Source organism: Amblyraja radiata, chromosome 4 (assembly GCF_010909765.2).
Source record: "Amblyraja radiata isolate CabotCenter1 chromosome 4, sAmbRad1.1.pri, whole genome shotgun sequence".
Taxonomy (NCBI): Eukaryota; Metazoa; Chordata; class Chondrichthyes; order Rajiformes; family Rajidae; genus Amblyraja; species Amblyraja radiata.
In genome coordinates this window covers 78,855,429-78,876,517 of record NC_045959.1, presented here as the reverse complement: position 1 = coordinate 78,876,517, position 21,089 = coordinate 78,855,429, and the positions used below count along the sequence as shown (strand labels likewise).

The 21,089-nt window shown below is 42.7% G+C and overlaps 1 long non-coding RNA gene across 1 annotated transcript; it reads right to left on the bottom strand.

The window, feature by feature from the left end:
* Positions 1-632: 632 nt before the first annotated feature.
* On the bottom strand, positions 633-15,878 carry LOC116972304. Its single transcript, XR_004411767.1, has 3 exons — positions 15,758-15,878; positions 15,396-15,398; positions 633-643 (listed from the first exon to the last, which is right to left on the bottom strand). It is a non-coding gene; the product is annotated as an uncharacterized LOC116972304 (long non-coding RNA).
* Positions 15,879-21,089: the final 5,211 nt, after the last annotated feature.

Sequence of the window (21,089 nt, the reverse complement as noted above, 5' to 3'; positions counted from 1 at the left end):
CTATGCTTTAAGAGTAATGCAACAGTTACTTGTCATTTTGAGCAGTTGTATCAATTGATAGTTAGATTATTGTAATGAAATGAATAGACAGTCATCTCAAATGTAATGTGTGAATTGCATTTTGAAATGGTTATAGTTTGATGTTAAGTTGTGTCATTTTGAACAGGTGATTATAGTTCAATGGACAAATGATCTTTGGTTTATGTGAATTGTATCCAAGAAATTGGAAAAAGTGTTAGAGTTTTGAAAAAAGTGCATTTTGATCATTGGTTGTGAGTTTTGTATCTAGAGTTGTGAAAAATGACATCAAGGTTCTGAAACTAGTGTCAAAGCGATTGACAAAAACTGTAACATAAATGAGTTTAACTTTCCAGTTTTAATGCAGCAAATCTAGTTCTACCCATGTCATTGCCTGAATGTGCTGCTCACTATGCCTGCAATTACTTTTTTGTAGGCATCAAGGAGTTAACGTTCTGCCCTTTTGAGGTACCTAATGACTGCAGAGGACTCCAAGCACCAACTTGGCCGCAAAGATCAAATCCAGAATCCCCATCCAGGAATGAACATAGAAAAGTACAGCACAAAACAGCCCCTTCAGCCCACAGTCTATGCTCAACATGATGCCAGGATAAACTAATCTCAACTACCTGCACATGATCTATATACCTCAATTTCCCATAATTCCATCAGACCCATCATATCTGCCTCCACCACCACCTCTGGCATCGCATTCCCGACATCAACCTCCATGTGTGTAAAAAAACCATGCTCCACACATCTCCTTTAAACGTTGTTACTCTCACCTTAAAACTCAGTGCCTTGCAAACTTCTGACAGCTCACCATAGTTAAACGCTCTTAAACTGGTTTTAAAATGTTACGGGTAGAAAAATTGTAAGAAATATTCAAACAGATTTGAACAATCTGATACAGGTGCACAACCTTTTATCCGAAAGCCTTGGGACCAGACACTTTTCGTAATTCAGAATTTGTCGGCCTTCGGAATGGAAATTCTTTAGCGTAGATTTTAATGGCTGGCTCAGTGGTAGCGTGCTCGGCTCATATCCGCAAGGTCGCGAGTTTGCGCCTTGATCCCGGCAGTTACTCGGTCGCGAGTTTGAGTCTTCAATGTAGTTTTTTCTTGCAGAATAAATGTTTGTATGAAATGCAGTGTAGGAGAGGTGTACTGACTGTGTGGGCAGAACTTTGGAAGTGATTGCCCACCAGTCTAAAAAGCCGCTGTGTCTCCCTGTCCCTGGGATAGCAGGGGGCGATCAAACAGCACAATACCCCCTCCCCCTCCAACTCCAGAGGAATCCGCTCCCCGATGGGCCGCTACGGCGACAAGTGGCAGTTTGCCCACAGCCCGAGCTGCGCCCCCTCATCCGCCACCCCAAGAACAAGACTACCTTGCACACCATCAGCTTCTGCCCCTACGTGTTCCTCTGGAGTTGGAGCGGGGCTGGGCTGGAGTTGCTGCTGACTGTGGGTCTCTGGGATCTCCGTGCTTGCAGTGGGCCTGGGGGTCAGTGTCCCATTGGTCCTGACGTCTCCGGCCACCCCCCTGGACTGGAGCTGAGACTGGGAACTGTACCGCCCTTGCCCCCTCCCTCTGCAACTGCAAACAACCCCACTCTCCTGCAAGGGCGGTACAGTTCCCGGAGGATGGCAGGTGGCCGGAGACGTCAGGACCAACAGGAACCCGCTCCCCGATGGGCCCCTACGACGTCCCGAGCTGCGCCCCGCCCCGTCATCCGCAACCCAGGTTCCTCTGTAGTTGGAGCGGGGCTGGGCTGGGCTGCTGTTGGCTGTGGGTCTCTGGGATCTCCGTGCTTGCAGTGGGCCTGGGGGTCGGTGTCCCGATGAGGGGGCGCAGCTCGGGGAACGGCTTCTGGTGGTCCTGACGTCTCCGGCCAGTTTGCAGTTTTCCTCTGGAGTTGGAACAGGCTGGGCTGCTGCTGGCTGTGGGTCTCCGGGATCTCCGTGCTTGCAGTGGGCCTGGGGGTCGGTGTCCCGTTGGTCCTGACGTCTCTGGTGACTGGCACTGACCTGCTGGTATCGCCGCCGACGTCACCTCTGCGGGCCGCCCTCGGTGAACGTTTTCAAGGACCTTTCTTCAAGGACCGAAAAAATGTCCGCTATTCGGAGGTTTTCGTTATTTGGATCTTCGGATAAAAGGTTGTGCACCTGTATAATCAAAAAGAGGCAGAGAATTCCACAGACTCACCACTCTCTGTGAGAAAAAGTGTTTCCTCGTCTCCATTCTAACTTGAAGTCCGACTGTTTCTCTTCCCACAGATGCGATGTGATCTATTGAATGTTTAATTATTTTATGTTTTTGATTTAGATTTCCAGCATTTGTAGTGTGCACTGAATGTCACTTGGTAACCCTCTTCAAACTCTGATTAGCTATTCGAGCTCTTAATGTGTATAATAGGTATTCCTGCGCCCTCTGCTGGTCACCAGAAATTATGCAGAGTTTTATTGCAACATTTTTCTAGCTGTGTTTTGAGAAGGAGTTGAATAAAATTGGTAGAAAGCGTTACATTAAAATTTCCATTCCAGAAGCATTAGAACACTTTATATATTTGGGAACTGGCTTTTTACAATTTTTCCCTACATTATTTCTTTGGGTCATTTGTCTTTGATTTACAGCCCTATCTGCACTCCAAAGAAAATCTCATCGATGTTTACTCAAAATGTATTTTATGCCTGTCTTGATTAAATGAAATTGATACAGCTGTCTTGAAATTTGAGTTTGGGGAAAACTATTCTGAAATTGGCAGTTTCATGAAACAGCATTCTGCAGAGAATGAAAATAGTGCAAAGGTGCAGAAATTATGTTTTTCTGAAATGAAAGGGGAAGTTTTCATGAAAAGATCATTTAATAACACTTGCACTGTTTATAGGAAAAGTAAGGTTTTTTATTCCATGTCTCTCCCAGTATGGTTCTGCCTACATTCAGTAGGAGTAGAAAGGGCCTACACCATACCAAGACCCTAATGGGACATGGGGTGCAAGTTGCATCAGGAGGTAACATTGGCATGTAACAAAGGTAATGCTACGGTGGTTATGGGAGATTTCAACATGCAGGTAGACTGGGTAAATCAGGTTGGTATTGGACCCCAAGAAAGGGAGTTTGTAGAGTGCCTCCGAGATGGATTCTTAGAGCTTGTACTGAAGTCTACTAGGCAGTAGGCAATTCTGGATTTAGTGTTGTGTAATGAACCGGATGTTACAAGGAAACTCAAGGTAAAGGGACCATTAGGAAGTAGTGACCATAATATGATAAGTTTTAATCTGCAATTTGAAATTTGAGAGGGAGAAAGTAAAATTGGATGTGTCAGTATTGCAGTTGAACAAAGGGAACTATGGAGGCATGAGCTGGCCAAAGTTGACTGCAAAAAGGGACCCTAGCATGGACGAGTGTGGACAGAAATGGTAGGTATTTCTGGGAATAATCCAGAAGATGCAGGATCATTTCATTCCAGAGAGGAAGAAAGAATCGAAGGGGAGTAAGAAGCGACCGTGGCGACAAGGAAAGTCAAGGACGGTATAAAAATAAAAGAGAAGACGTATAATATAGCAAAGATGAGCAGGAAGCCAGAGGATTGGGAGACATTTAGTGATCAACAGAAGGTAACTAAAAAGGCAATACGGGGAGAAAAGATGAAGTATGAAGGTAAGCTAGCCAAGAATAGAAAGGAGGATAGTAAAAGCTTCTTTAGGTATGTGAAGAGGAAAAAATTAGTTAAGACGAATGTGGGTCCCTTGAAGGCAGAATTTATTATGGGGAACAAGGAAATAGCAGACGAGTTGAACAGGTACTTTGGTTCTATCTTCACTAAGGAAGACACAAACAATCTCCCAGATGTACCAGGACAGAGGACCTACCGTGATGGAGGAACTGAAGGAAATTCACATTAGTAAGGAAATGGTGTTGGGTAGACACCAGGCCCTGATGGTCTGCATCCCAGGGTACACAAGGGGGTGGCTCTAGAAATCCTGGACGCATTGTTGATCATTTTCCAATGTTGTATAGATTCTGGATCAGTTCCTGTGGATTGGAGGGTAGCTAATGTTATCCCAATTTTTAAGAGAGAGAAAGCAGAGAATTATATACCAGTTAGCCTGGTGAGGAAAATGCTGGACTCGATTATTATATATGTAATAGCGGCATTTTTGGATAGCAGTAACAGGATCGGTCCGAGTCAGCATGGATTTACGAAGGGGAATCATGCTTGACAAATCTCCTGGAATTGTTTGAGGATGTAACAAATAAAATGGGCAAGGGTGAGCCAGTGCATGTAGTGTACCCGGACTATCAGAAAGCCTTACATAAGGTCCTAGACAGGAGATTAGTGGGCAAAATTAGAGCACATGGTATTGGGCATTGGGTACTGTCATGGATAGAAAATTGGTTGGCAGACAAGAAAAAAAGAGTAGGGATTAACGGGACCTTTTCAGAATGGCAGGCAGTGACTAGTGGGGTGCCACAAGACTCGGTGCTGGGACCGCAGCTATTTACAATATATATTAATGATCTATATTAAGGAATTAAAAGTAACATTAACAACTTTGCAGATGACACAAAGCTGGGTGGCAGTGTGAACTGTGAAGAGGATGCCATGAGGATGCAGGGTAACTTGGACAAGTTGGGTGAGTGGGCAGATGCATGGCAGATGCAGTATAATGTGGATAAATGTGAGGTTATCCACTTTGGTGGCAAAAACAGGAAAGTAGACTATTATCTGAATGGTGGCCGATTAGGAAAAGGGGAGATGCAACAAGACCTGGGTGTCATGGTACACCAGTCATTGAAAGTAGGCATGCAGGTGCAGCAGGCAGTGAAGAAAGCGAATGGTATGTTAGCATTCATAGCAAAGGGATTTGAGTATAGGAGCAGGGAGGTTCTACTGCAGTTGTACAGGGTCTTGGTGAGACCACACCTGGAGTATTGTGTACAGTTTTACATTGTAGAGTGAGAGCTGCCTATGAGGATATGCCTTCACTAGTAACTCCCATTACAGTAAAACCTGGAAACTATGTCTTAGTAAAGAATTGGGTAAGGAAAGGATCAGAAGTTCGATGGGAAGGACCGTACCAAGTTCTTTTAATAACTCCGACCGCAGTAAAGGTAGAAGGAAGGAATGCCTGAGTGCGTCTTCATCATTGTAAAAGTATTAGTGAAGATATCAGTAGGTAACTTGTTTTCACCCAGGTTTTCTTAGGAATTCTAATCAAGGACCAAAGGACTATTAAGACGGATGGAGGGAATTTGCGTCCACGAAAACTTGGGAGGTGAAGACTCCTCAGACAGAACTTGTGAAGTCATGCCCATGAAAACTCAGGATGCTTGACAAGATTCTGAGAAGCAACATCAACATCTTCTTGTTGGAACACTGTTAAAGTTTAGCGGTCATCATTGTATTCTGGAATTATCAGTTATGATGAGGGCTATCATGAATGATAAAATGGGGGGAATGTTAATATTGGCTAAATTAAAGACACCATACAATGGAGGATCCCTGCACTTGTCAGAATTGCTTAACCCTTGTCAGCTGAACTTTACAGGCTTTGATTGGCGCCAGCCAGTCTAGGCTCAGACTGATATGCAGGTTGGTAAGGGGTCCAGGTGTTCTCCATGTTTCTCTTAAATTGATAACATGTTTAGTGGTTTTGCATACTAACCTTAAATGCATCATTTCTAATGGGCTACTGCAAAAGCATTATAAAACAGTGTACATAATGTTGCTTTCTGTTAATTGATGATTGGTTGAACTGTTGAGCCTTGGAGAAATTGTTTGATTCCCAGGGCACATGTTTCAATGTATGTTCTTGTTAGCTTCCTTCAAGAGCTTTCTTTCTTATACAATGTATGAGCTGTTGTATTATTGGGTTAGGGAAATGCCCGTTATGTATGGGGTCAATCGATATCTGTAATTGGGTTATTGAGAGACCACCCCATGTGATTCAGCCCTTCAAGGTCCCGGGACATATAAAAGTCTGCGATCATGAGGCTCAGCGTCGATCTTCTGGAAGAGTGCTCGGGATTGCATGAACTTCTGGAATGCCTCTGTCTGAGCGAGGCCTAGAGGGCTTGAACATGCAGACGCGAGGATCGAACCTGCGGTGGGATAGGTACAGTTTTTGAATTATGACGCGCTTTTGGTAAAATAAAATTTAGTTGTTTTAAGTGCTTGATTCAGTGTTTTTACTGAAACTAGACCGGAGGGAAGCTTAGAAACGAGCAATTATCACTCTGCACATAATCCATATCTCTCCATTCCCTATGTGCCAATCAAAAATTCCACTATCGTACCTGCCACACCGACCATCCTCTAGCAGCGCATTCCAGGTACTCACCACCCTCTCTATAAAAAAGCATACCACACACATCTTTTGAACTTTGCCTGTCTCACCTTAAAGTGCTGCCCACTAATGCCCACCCCCCCTCTCTGTGTTGTCTACCCCATTAGTGTTTGACATTTCCATCCTTGGAAAAATGTCAATCCTATCTATGCCTCTAAAAATGGTATATACTTCTATGAGGTGTCCTCACAACTTCTGGCATTGCAGAAAAAACAATCCAAGTGTCCAACCTCTCTCTGTGGCTAATACTCCCTAATCAAGGCATCATTCTGGTAAACCTTTCCAAAGCCTCCACATCCTTCCAGTATTGGGGCAACCGGAACAACGCACAATATTTCAAATGTGGCCAAAGCAAAGTCCTATAATGCTTAATCATGACTTTCTGACTCTCATACGCAATGGCCGACCGTAAGCATACCATATGACTTCTTTACCACTCTATCGACTAGTTGTTACAAAACCAACCATCAGCGGCGCTGCAGATCTGCCACTGCCTGTGCGTGCGATTCCGGAGGCTTTGGGGGGGGGGGGGGGGGGGGGGGGGAATTAAAACGCAGGTTTGTATTCGTTGTCAGAGAGGGATTTCCTCGAGCTGCTAGCTGATGAAGAAAAATCGTTCGCGCCTCTGTTCCCGGGTTTTTTAAATAAAAAATTGCTGGACGATTGCGTCTCTGGATATAATTTAAACATGACTAAAAACGCTTTCAACGCCTTCAACATCACGGATCGCAAATCAGGACAAAACTATAGGTATGTCGTCTATTTACCATATTATCTTGCTTTTTGGTGCGGCTTCATTTTAATCTTATGATATGAAAACTGTTATTTAGGCATTTTAATAATCGGCCATGTCTTGCTTGCCGATATGGGCTTAAATTTTATGGCAATGGCAACATTCCAATCGATCACATTCCAGAAACATCCACTCTCAAGATAATCAAATTCTTTATTTTTTTTCACAATCATGTCATAGGCACATTTAAATCATCTATATTTTGTGTTATTGTCTATCCATGATCAATATTTTCATACTAAATATCCACAGTACAGTTTTAGTCAGATGTATTGTGCAAAAAATAATGATTTTGATTATCTTGAGAGTTTCTGGATTAATTTATGGGAATTAAATATTAAATTCCTTCCATTTGGCATATAAGTCCATGACAAAGTGAGATTTAAAAATCATGTTATATTGGGGATTCTTGTGTGAACGGGATCAGTTTGTTATTTGTATACTTAGCCTTTTCTTAAGAAATCGATAGATGTTTAGATCTAGTAATTGAATTTAGATTAATTAGATTAATCGGGTCCTTTTCAGAATGGCAGGCAGTGACTAGTGGGGTACCGCAAGACTCGGTGCTGGGATCCCAGCTATTTACAACATATATTAATGATTTGGACGAGGGAATTGAATGCAATATCTCCAAGTTTGCGGATGACACGAAGCTGGGGGGCAGTATTAGCTGTGAGGAGGATGCTAGGAGGCTGCAAGGTGACTTGGATAGATTGGGTGGGTGGGCAAATGCATGGCAGATGCAGGAAATGTGGATAAATGTGAGGTTATCTACTTTGGTGGCAAAAACAGGAAAGTAGACTATTATCTGAATGGTGGCCGATTAGGAAAAGGGGAGATGCAACGAGACCTGGTGTCATGGTACACCAGTCATTGAAAGTAGGCATGCAGGTGCAGCAGGCAGTGAAGAAAGTGAATAGTATGTTAGCATTCATAGCAAAGGGATTTGAGTATAGGAGCAGGGAGGTTCTACTGCAGTTGTACAGGGTCTTGGTGAGACCACACCTGGAGTATTGCGTACAGTTTTGGTCTCCTAATCTGAGTAAAGACATTCTTGCCATAGAGGGAGTACAAAGAAGGTTCACCAGACTGATTCCTGGGATGTCAGGACATTCATATGAAGAAAGACTGGATAGACTTGGCTTGTACTTTCATAGAAGATTGAGGGGGGAATCATATAGAAACTTACAAAATTCTTAAGGGGTTGGACAGGCTAGATGGAGGAAGATTGTTCCCGATGTTCGGGAAGTCCAGAACAAGGTGCAAAAAACATTTTTCACACAGAGAGTGTTGAATCTGTGGAATTCTCTGCCACAGAAGGTAGTTGAGGCCAGTTCATTGGCTATATTTAAGAGGGAGTTAGATGTGGCCCTTGTGGCTAAGGGGATCAGGGGGTATGGAGAGAAGGCAGGTACGGGATTCTGAGTTGGATGATCAGCCATGATCATATTGAATGGCGGTGCAGGCTCGAAGGGCCGAATGGCCTACTCCTGCACCTATTTTCTGTTTCTAAGTATGATGATGCTACTGATTAGGATATAATAATAATAATAATGTCTTTATTTATATAGCACATTTTTAGTCAACTTGCATTGACCCCAAAGTGCTTCACACAATTACTTCCATACAGACAGGCAAAGGTGGGTGAATTGTCTTGCCCAAGGACACACACAGGCAAAGGTGGGTGAAGTGTCTTGCCCAAGGACACAACGACAGTATGCACTCCAAGCGGGATTCGAACCAGCTACCTTCCGGTTGCCAGCCGAACACTTAGCCTATTGTGCCATCTGTCGTCAGTATGCCAATGTACCAGCTAGCAACTGATCTTCTCCATAAAGACTTGGTCTTTTGCTAGAAATTGTAATTTCTTTACCTCTGTTACGGACTTACAGCATATAATACAGTAATATTAAAGTTCAGCTCTTGAGAATATCACATTTTTGAATTTTCAAGGCAGTCTGGCTGTTTATTACTATTTCCGTCACAACAGTCAATTTTGTAATTAGCTACAATTAGATAACTAACTAATTATATGCTTTAATTTCAGGTCATCCAAGTAAGATGTTTCATATTTGTTTCAGAATGCTTCAATCAATAATAACTGAAAATTTCATTCAGTTCTCTTAATTTTTAAGAAAGTTATGGGCTTTTGACTGTCCTCGATCACAACTTTTGTGTTAAGTCAATGGAAAAGCAATAGGGAACAAGATGCTAATTTCCGAGTATGAAATGACCATAACATTTTTAATACTGAGATATGAAAGTGAATTAGGTATCATATTAAAGTTCTTTTTATGCTTTATCTGATGGGATACATTACAGGCTTGATTTTTCAAATGTCAAAATGTTGTAACATTCCTGATTAGTGTTGCCTCTTTCAGGTCTGGACATGGACCCCATAACCCCAATGCTATTAAGGGTCCTGCCATTAACTGTATATTTTCCCTTTACATTCAACCTCTCAAAGTGCATGACCTCACACTTGCTCGAATTAAACTCCATCTGCCATTTTTCCAACCATCTGTGTCGCTAGTCTATACCCTGCTGTATACTTTCACAGCTTTTCTCAAGATCCGCCATCCAGCAATCTTGGTGTCATTTGCAAACTTACCAACCAACCAATCTACGTTTACGTCCAAGTCATTTATTTATATTGCAAACAGCAGCGGTCCCAGCACAGATCCCTGTGGAGCTCCAATGATCACAGACCTCCAGACAGAATATTGTCCTTCCACCACGGCACTCTGCCTTCTACCAGTAAGCCACTTATGAATCCATATTGCCAAGTCACTGTTAATCCCATGCATCCTAATCTTCTGAATTTGCCTACCATGGGAATCTTTATCAAATGCTTAACTAAAATCCATGTCGATGGCATCCACTGCTCTATAGTCATTGATCACCTTTGTCACCTCCACAAAATACCCGATCAAGTCAGTAAAATTTGTCTCATTGTAAGCAATGTGTCTCATCGTAAGCAAAGCGAACTGTCTCTAATTAGCCATTCTCTTCCAAATAGGAGTAAATCCTATCCTGAAGGCTGCTCTCCAATAGCTTCCCTATAATTGACAGGAGGCTCTCTGGTTTGTTACTCCTGGATTCTCTCTACTTCCCTTCTGAGCCAGCTTACTCTCTGCTTTCTCTGATCACTCTGATCTCTGAAGTCTCTAGGATCTCGAAAAATCCTGTAATCTCTAGGATCTCGAGAATTCCTGTAATCTCTAGGATCTTGAGTCCCTTTGATCCCAAGAGTCTCTTCTTTGACCCCCTCCTGCACTTCGTCCCCTAGTCGGGCATGCTCTACTCCAATGTCCTGTCCCACCACAAGTATAGCATTGATCTGGTTCCAGTATTTTATTATTTCTTCTCCAATTTGGTCTCGGGGAAATTGGCTCTAAGGCAGGCATACCATCATAAAAATGATCTGGATATTCTGGGACCCTTGTCCAATCTTTCATTCCATACTTCTCTAATATTTTAGGACTCCACGGTCCTAAATCAGATTTTGGCACCTCCTTCTTAATTACATATTCTGTTTTCGATTTAACTGCAGGCTGACTTTCCTGCTTTTGATATCCTTCCAGTGATACCTCACTGCCTGAGCCATCTCACTAGAATTGTTTTACGACCAGTCCATGTTGATTGTTTTAATTTAACATTAAATTTAACATTAATTGGAAGGCAGTTCAATAATATTGCGCAGTACTGAGGAGAATTTGCCCCATTCTGAAAATTCTCATCTCCTGACTGATCCATGTATAACTACGAGAATCTTTCTAAAACCTCATCTGCTCCCTCTCCTTTCTTTGGTCTCACATCCAAAATCCTAGCAATATCTATCGGCTTCAGAAGAGTATTTGCAAGGGCAGTTAAAACTGCATCTTATCTTGCACTATTGTAAGCAATCACATTAACCAGTGCTTCATGAGTTGGGTGTCCTAAGGTTGCTAAGAATCTGGTATGCTCTGTCGGAGTAATGATCTGCTGTATCACAGCGCATAAATCTCGGGAGTCAGCGTGATACACACGCATAGTGGTTCTAAGGTAATCCACAAAGGAAACAGGTGATTTCTTTCGGTCAGGTATTTCACTCAGTACTGCCATCATTTCATTATGTTTCCATGGGGTATATACATCAATAGTTCAGGGATTATTTGCACCCACTGCACTAGCTGGATCAAGGGGTGGATTAGGCATTTCCCTGAATGGGAACTGCCTACGAGATATTTGTTCTGCTCTCATGATATTGACCATATCGGGATCTCCCTCAGTGTCCCCTGAAATTGTCTCACCCTCCAAATATGTCTTCCTCTTCACTAGGGGGATTATGGTACTTCTTAAAGGAACCCCTCTGATCTCTCACTACTTCGTCTAATCCGTCTAGGCTTGGGCTCACAAAAATATTCTGGGGGTTGTACTATGTCCCTAATAACATCTCTCTCCTTAAATATGGGAGCTATCTTCTTCGTTTTACTCCTGGTACCATGTGCTGCTGAACTATCTGCCAATAGTGGAGTGGTTGGAGTCCAAGAATCCTGCACTAGTTTTGCTGCTGTTTGTAAAGCAGGCTTCATTGTGGAATCTGCATGTGGTGTTAAAGGTGCTGCAGGCTCAGAGTGTCTGTTGTGTGCGCAAGCTGTACAATGTATGGATGGAGTAAGGGGAACGCAAGAGGAATAAGGTGGAGGCTGCAAACTTCTCCTAATTCTAAGTCTTTTCGAATCTTCCAAAAAATCGTCTTCTTCCCCTGAAATCTCTCTTTGGTGTCAGGCCAACTCAATGGTACCCGACCGCAACAGTTATTGATTAACTAGGTGTGGGGACTTTAACACTCTAGAGAAAAGCCTTGTGAGCCTAATCCCCACCACACCCTTAGGCAAAGACTCTCTATCTCTCCTTACCCTCAGTGCTTCCTAGACTACTGTTCTCTGATCTCGTTGGGATCCCCAACACAAGCGCGCAAATAATCGATACGTCCCGATCAGCGAAGTGGGGAAAATTGATGCGAAAACCACACCGTGGCATCGATTTCTCCCCTCGCAATCTGGAATGACTCAACTCCCTGATCGCAAACTTCTGTCTGGGGATCCGTTGAGATCCCGGACGAGCCCCCAATGTAATTATGCTCCTAAAGCTTACCCCGTTGGTCTAGTTCAGTAAAATACTGAGTCAAGCACTGGATCAACTAACTCTTTATTCTCACTCACAAACAAACTTCCTATACGATACCTAACCAACACCACAGGTCCGCTCCTTGTCTCTAGTCGTCCACGCCCTTCAGCCTTGTGCGAATAGACACCTTCAGACAGTCAACACAGTACCAAGTGCACTTCCAGAAGATCGACTCAGATTCATGTGGTGTCCCCTCTTTTATACTGTAAAACGGACCCATGGCATGAAAATACATGGGGGCAGGGGGCAACCCCTACAAGCCAATCACAAATAAAGATAATATAATACATTTATTGACAGTTCCCTAACACAATCACAAATTATCCCATTACATTGTTTCCACAGAAGGATCTAGTTGGAAGACAGTTCACTAAAGTAAAGAAACATTCCCCAGATAATATAAACAATTTAAGAAAGGCTCCATACTTTGACCAATCACAAGATAACAGTGCAAATACTCTGCCACATAATTAACAATACTTTACAACACCCCATTCTATAACCAATCCTGATCATGCATTTGCAATGCAGCTCAACTCTTTCTGCAAAACCCTCATACATATTAACAATAGAGGAGACATCTGGACATCACTCTGTGCTTGACTTCCTCCCACGTCCAGACACCCTGGAGCCATGAGTTTTGCAGCTTTTCACAGAAAGATGACAAGCAGGCTTTGCAAATGCAGAGATCCTCCATTTTGTGACACACTAATTTGGCCAATATTATCACATCCACTGGCTCTCCCTTATCCATTCTACTTGTTACATCCTCCAAAAATTCCAGAAGATTAGTCAAGCATTATTTCCCTTTCATAAATCCATGCTGACTTCAATCAATCTCGTAACTGCTTTGCAAATGCACAGCTATTACATCTTTAATAATCGACTCAAGCATCTTCCCCACTACGATGTCAGGCTAACTGGTCAATAATTCAGTTTTCTCTCTCCCTCCTTTTTTTAAAATTCAGGTAACATTAGCGATCCTCCAGTCCACAGGAACTGATCCAGAGTTATAGACCATTGGAAAAAGATTACCAATGCATCCACGATTTCTAGGGCCACCTCCTTGAGTAATCTGGGATGCAGACCATCAGGCCCTGGGGATTTATCTGCCTTCAGTCCCAACAGTTTACCTCACCCAATTTCCTGACTAATGTGGATTCCTTTAAGTTCCTCCCTCCCACTAGATCCTCAGTCCCCTAGTATTTCTGGGAGATTGTTTGTGTCTTCCTTAGTGAAGACAGAACCAAAGTATTTGTTTAACTGGTCTGCCATTTCCTTGTTCTCCATTATATATTCACCTGATTCTGACTGTAGGTACCTACATTTGTCTTCACTAATCTTTTCCTCTTCACATATCTATAGAAGCTTTTACAGTCAGTTTTTTATTTTCCCCGCCAGCTTTCTCTATTGCTCTATTTTCCTCCTCATAATTAACCCCTTTGTCCTGCTCTGTTGAATTCCGAATTTATCCCAGTCCTCTGGCTTGCTGCTTCATCTGGCCAATTTATATGCCCCCTCCTTGGTCAACTGGGCTTGTATTCACTGGAAATTAGAAGGATGAGAGGATATCTTATAGAAACATACAATTCTTAAACAATTGGACAGGCTAGATACAGGAAAAATATTCCCGATGTTAGGGTACTCCACAACCAGGTGTCACAGTTCAAGAATAAGGGGTAGGCCATTTAGGACTGAGATGAGAAAAAACGTTTTTACCCAGATATTTGTGAATCTGTGGAATTCTCTGCCACAGAAGGCAGTGAAGGCCAATTCACTGGATGTTTTCAAGGGAGAGTTAGATTTAGCTCTTAGGGCTAAAGGAATCAAGGGTTGTGGGGAAAAAGCAGGAACAGGGTACTGATTTTAGATGATCAGCCATGATCGTATTGAATGGCGGTGCTGACTCGAAGCGCCGAATGGCCTACTCCTGCACCTATGTTTCTATTTAATACTATCCCTAATTTCCCTCGTTAGCCACGGTTGAGCCGCCTTCCCTGTTTTATTTTTAGACAGGGATGAACAATTGTTGTAATTCATCCATGCGATCTTTAAATTTATCCACCATCAACCCTTTAAGTATAATTTCAGGACCCTAGTGTTTGCATTAACCGTGTCACTCTCCACCTCAATGCAGAATTCTACCATATTATGGTCACTGTTGCCCAAGGGGCTTTCCACAACAAGTTTGCTAATTAATCCTTCCTCATTGCACAATACCTAGTCTAGGATGGCCTGCCCTCTAGTTGGTTCTTCTACATATTGGCTTAGAAAACCATCCGTATACACTCCAGGAAATCCTCCTCCTCAATGTTCTTACCAATTTGATTACCCCAATCTATATGTAGGTATGTTACAATACTTACCTTCAGCGGCGCTGCAATTCTGCAACTGGCCGTGTGCGCGATTTTGGCACCTTTGAGGGTGAGGGGGGGGGGGGGTGTTAAAACACAGTTTTTTTCCTACCTTGTCCTGGATTATATTTGGTTGGAGTGCAAGCTTTTGCTGAAGAATCGTTCCGACGAGCGTTCTGTGTCTTTTTTTTTTTTTTAAATCGCCCGACTAGTTCAGCGCTGGAGTCATTTTAAAATCAGCTTCTAAAGCCGTCAACGCCGACAATGGGGACGGATTTCATGTAGGGGACAGGTAAACGGAAGCCGTTTATTTTATGTATAAAAGTGGTCCATAAGATGCCTTTAGTTCACATTTTAAGTTGCGAAACGGTGATTTAGTCCCCATACGAACCGGCAATATTTTTCATGCCGATATGGGGGTCTAAATCACCGCAAACCGCAACGTTCCAAATAATCGCGTTCCAGAAAAACCCACTCGCAAGATGATTTAAATGGCCATTAATTTACAGGTATTAAACATTAAATTCCTTCCATTTGGCATATAAATCCATGACAATGAGATTTAAAAATTATGTTATATTGTGAATTCTTGTGTGAATGTTATTTGGACACTTAGGCTATTTAAAAAATGTTAATCTATTCTTAAGAAATTGATAGATGTTTAGATCTAGTAATTGAATTTTGTAATTAGCTACAATTAGGTAACTAACTAATTATATGCTTTAATTTCAAGTCATCTAAGTAAGGTTGTTTCATATTTGCTTCAAAATGCTTCAATCTATAATAACTGAAAATTTATTTCAGTTCTCTTAATTTTTAAGAAAGTTATGGCCATTTGACTCCTCGATCACAGCTTTTGTGTTAAGTCGATCGAAAAGCAATAGGGAACAAGATGCTAATTTCCGAGTATGAAAATGACCATAACTTATTTAATACTGAAGATATGAAAGTGAATTAGGTGTCAAATTAAACTTCTTTTTATGCTTTATCCGATGGGATAAATTACAGACTTGATTTTTAAAATCTCAAAATGTTGTAACATTGCTACTATATGTAGATTAAAGTCACCCATGATAGCTGCTGTACCTTTGCTACATGCAGCCCTAATTTCCTGTTTGCTGCTGTCCCCAACCTCACTACTGCTGTTTGGTGGTCTGCACACAACTCCAACAAGCATTTTCTGCCCTTGCCTATTTCGCAGTTCTACCCATCAGATTCTACAGCATTCGAGCTAATGTCTCTCCTTTCCATTACATTAATCTCCTCTGTAACCAGCAATGTCACCCCACCTCTTCCTTTCTATGCTTCCTGAATATTGAATACCCCTGCATGTTGAGCTCCCAGCCTTGGTCACCCTGGAGCCATGTCTCCTTAATCCCAACTATATCATATCCATTAACAACTAAAACAAAGCTTTTCACTGTACCTTAATATATGTGACAATAATAAATCTTAACTTACCAGCCACAGAGATTCCCTGGTTTCATGATGCAGTTGAGCATCCAGTACTTCCAAGATTGATCAATATTCCATGGTGCTTGGCCACATTTCCAAGTCTTGCTTTATTCTTCGTATGATGATATTTATGATACTCCTGTTGTCTCACAATACAAATGAAGCATCAAAGTGTATTGCCGTGTAACCGCCCTGCTTCAGGAAGGATGTCATCAAACTGCACAAAAGATTTATGGGAAAAGACACAAATTGCTGGAGCAGCTCAGCGGGTCAGGCAGCATCTCTGGACAACATTTACAAGGATGTTACTGGGTCTGGAGATTTGAGTTATGAGTGACACGATAGACTACGTCTTTCTTTCTTGAAGCGCAGGAGTGAGTTACCTTTTAAAAGGTTTTGAGGGGCATGTATAAGGTGAATAGGTAGGGCAGGGTAAAAGTAGAGGATATAGGTTTAAAGCGAAAGTAGTAGTTTTAGGCCAGCACGGTGGTGCAGCGGTAAAGTTGCTGCCTTACAGCGCTGGAGACCCGGGTATGAGCCCAACAACGGGTGGTGCATGTACGGAGTTTGTACGTTCTCCGGAATTCTGAAAGGCATACATAGTATAGACATTTAGACCATATTTCCTGGGCTGGAAATGGCAAAGACTAGAGGTGTTATGTATAAAATATGATTAACATATTTGATGTATTCCGCAATGGTATGCATGCGCAGGAGAGACTCATGGTGGTGTTCAGAATAAAAGAAGCTGGATAGTTACTCCCGGGGCCGAGCCTTATTTAAAGTCCATTCCAAGAACCAAATACACAACAATTGGCGACGAGGATCAAAGAACAGAAAATAAAAAAACAAGTACTTCCAACAAAAAAGAAAAAAGTTAAAAAAGAGTTTGTATTTGGTGCCACAAATTGGAATGGCACCAAGCAGAAAGAAAAGAAAAGTCGGAATGGGAAGCAAGAGCGCAAGGAAACAAGCGGGGCAGTAAGTTTCACCGAATAGCGTAGCTGGAAGCTAGAAACCTAACCAGCAGGACTGCGACGGTGCCTGCTTACCTGGAATGCTTTCCAGTGCCGTGCTGCCCAAGGCCAGGTCCAGCAGCTGCCACTGACGTCAGGTAAGTGTCCAGTACCGTGCAGCCCACGACAGGTCCAGCAACCGCCACTGACGACGAAGCCGGGTCTCCGACAGCCAGCCCCCGCCAGCGAGACACAGCCAGCTCGGCCGCGAGCACAGCCAGCCCGGCCGCGAGCACAGCCAACCCGGCCGCGAGCACAGCCAGCCCCGGCCGCGAGCACAGCCAGCCCTCGCCAGCGAGACACAGCCATCCCCCAACCATGAAGCCAGCAAGCAAGCAAGCCAACAAAGCAGCACCAGCCAGCCTGGGAAGCCAGCAAAAGCCAGCCCATGAAGCCAGCAAAAGCCAGCCCGGGAAGCCAGCAAAAGCCAGCCCGGGAAACCAGCAAAGCCAGCCCGTTAGGACAACCCGAGAGGTCGCCGAGGCTCCGGAGTCCCGGACTGTACGAATTTAATGTATTGGTCACTGTTATCAATGATTTAAGTAAATATGTGTGCATAGGAGGTATATGGCTTAAAATGTTAGTTTGCTATTAACATTAAATGTTGGTTTATTAGTATAAATATATTATTATAAGAATTAGTAATAGTCAGTGGGCAGGATAACTTCTTAGTGTGTTAAATAATTAAGTGCTGTGCAGAGAACACTGTGTGAGAGAACAGAACGCAGTGTACCTGAATAACAACAGTGTAGCATGGCTACTTCAATTGTAGGAAATGTGCCCCAGTTAGATTTGGGGTATAATTTTGAGGAATGGACCGAAGTCTTACAGGGGTGGTTCATTTCAAATGATATCACTGCAGAGAAGAGGAGCATGGTTCATTACAGGCTTAGGAAGCAAGGGTTATCACACCTTATGTAGCGTTGGTCCAGCCAGCAAAGCCCATGAGTAAAACGTACAAGGAATGTAAGGAGACATTAATTGCTCATTTCTCGCCAAAACCTCCAGGGGCATCCAGGGAGAAGGAGCCTGAACTAAAGAAGACATGGAGTCCATCAAGAGCATCCAGAGTCAAGATTCACAACTCTAAAAGGTGCTGGAGAAGTGGCGGCAGCCAAGAGCCAGCGATATGTAAATTCAGAGATGGTATGTGCTTCAGGTGCTCGGGAATGGGTCACATCAAAAGCCAGTGTGATGCTGTTAGAGCTTACCAACAGCAGTACAGAGCACATGTACTGGCCAGAAGTCAAATGCAAATGTACATTGCGATCCAGAGGGCAACCCTATCTATTCAAGCTGCCTTCAGGGGTATGAAGGTACGGAGAGAGATCCGGGACAAACAGAAGGCAGCAATGGTAATACAAGCAGCATTTAGAATGCACAGAGTATACCTTCCATACAGGGCAATGAGATTGGCAGCTATAATAATACAAACCCATTATAGGACACACCTTCAAATGAAAACTGATCGCAAAACATACGTGAAGTTACGCAACAGCGTTTTGCTGCTTCAGGCTGCCTACCGAGGAATGGTTGTTCGAAAGCATTTGCAGTGCCAAACACAAATCTGCCAAGGTCATACAGACATATTATCAAATGCATAAACAGCGCCAGTATTTCAAGAAACTACGCTGGTCCACCACTGCTGTACAGCAATGATACAGAGCTTGCCAGATAAGAGATGCCCACGTGAGATATTATAATAGTTTGAGAAAAGCAGTGGTTTGTATTCAGGCCTTCTACCGCAGAGTCAAAGCCAGAGAATAGGTTGAAAAAATCAAGGCACGCCATATTAATTCATTCTTAATGATGTGCATTACAAGAAAACATTTCTTGATTCAAAAGGCGGCTATAGTCACTCTGCAAGCTTCATTCCATGGGTACCGATCAAGGGTATGCTATAGAGCTATGCGACAAGCAGTCATTTTGATCCAGAGATGGTACAAAGCATGCAAAATAGGGCATTCCCAATTTGTGCAATATCAGTCAATGAGGTAGGAAGCCTGAATGGTAATGGTTGCATACAAGGGTATGGTGGTTCGGCATTGGGTTAAGCAAAAGCGGGCTGCTGTAAAAGTTCAGTCAGTACTCCGTATGATTTGATATAGGAAAGACTTCCGCAAACTGAAATATACAGCAATTGTAGTGCAGTCTCACTACCGTGCTTATGAAGCAAGGAAACTATATAGAGCACAAATCAAAGTCACTGTTGTATTGCAATGACAATATAGATCCTACTTCGTGATGAAGAACCAGAGATGTGACTTAAGAAGACAAATAGATGAACTTCAGAAAATGTTTAAACGATACAAAGAACTGTTAAACAAATGTGTGACAATGAGTAAAAAGCTGCGAATCGAAAAGTCTAAACAAGAGAGGCTTGCCGGTCGAGACAAAAGTATACAGGACCGATTGTGACTAGGACACTTCACTACAGTCCAGTATGGAGCCTCCTTCACTGAGCAATGGACAGATGATTATGCATTTCAGAATCTTATTAAACAACATGAGCGGATAAAGACGCAGCGCAAGGAAATTGAGCGACAGAGGAAGCTGCTAGCAAAACGAAAACCTGCAGACATGTGTCAGATGTCACCTACTAATAATGTACAGAAACAGAGGAAAACAAAGCAAATGGAGCAGAAAATGAAACGTTAACATTAGCAGAATATCATGAATAGGAAGACATTTTAACTAAGATTAGGAAATTAAAAAAAGTAAGAGGCAGAGATATAGGCAGAGTTCGAGCGATTAGAAAGTGTTCGCAATTTACACATAAGGGAACTGAAAATGATAACACATAAAGCAAGGTGTAAGGTATTTGGTTTAAGGGAGATGGGTGGAATGAAAAAATTATACGTGCTAAGTTTAGATATGATTATTACGGTTATGAGGATGTATTGTAAGATGACTTTATTAATACAATTTTGCAAGTGTATTAATCAATTATATTTTAAGTAAAGAGCATATACCGTGAAGGTGAAATTGTGTTACCTGCCTCCATGTTACAGGGGGAGGAGTGTTGTGTATGAAATATGATTAACATATTTGATGTCTTGCGCAATGGTATGCATGTGCAGGAGAGACTCATCGTGGCGTTCAGAATAAAAGAAGCTTGTTAGTTACTCCCGTGTCCGAGCTTTATTTAAAGTTCGTTCCAAGCACCAAATACACAACATCAGGGAATGGATGTATTGATAACATGCTGGCAGAGGAGATTAGTTTAACTTGGCATCACATTGGGTTTAGTTTAGTTTAAAGATACAGCGCGGAAAAAGGCCCTTCGGCCCACTGGTCCGCGCCAACCAATGATCCCCACTATTGTGGATCAACACTATCCTACACCCAATAGGGACAATTTACATTTATACCGAGTCAATTAACCTACAAACCTGTACGACTTTGGAGTGTGGGAGGAAACCGAAGATCTCAGAGAAAACCCACGCAGGTCACAGAGAGAACGTACGAACTCTGTGCAGGCAGCACCCATAGTCGGGATCGAACCTGGGTCACCGTGCGGACATTGTGGGCCAAAGGGCCTGTTCCTGTATTCTAATCTATGTGTTAAAATGTTTGGAAGACAACAGTGACACCAAATGGTTGATTTAAAAAAAAAATTACTTTTCTGAGAAGAATGGACTTCTTCTGAAAAGAAGTCCAACAAGATTTGTGTTTTTTTTTTAAATTATGTAATAGAGCTGCTGCCTTTCAGTGTGGGAAACCTGGATTTGATCCTGTTTGCAAGTTCTCCGTGTGACTGTATAGGTTTCCTCCGGGTGTATAGGAAGGAACTGCAGATGCTGGTTTAAACCGAAGATAGACACAAAATGCCGGAGTAACAGGCAGCATCTCAGCCAGATGAAAGGTTTCCTTTCTTCTCCCCGCTCCCCCCCCCCCCCCCCCCCCCCCCCCACATCAGTCTGAAGAAG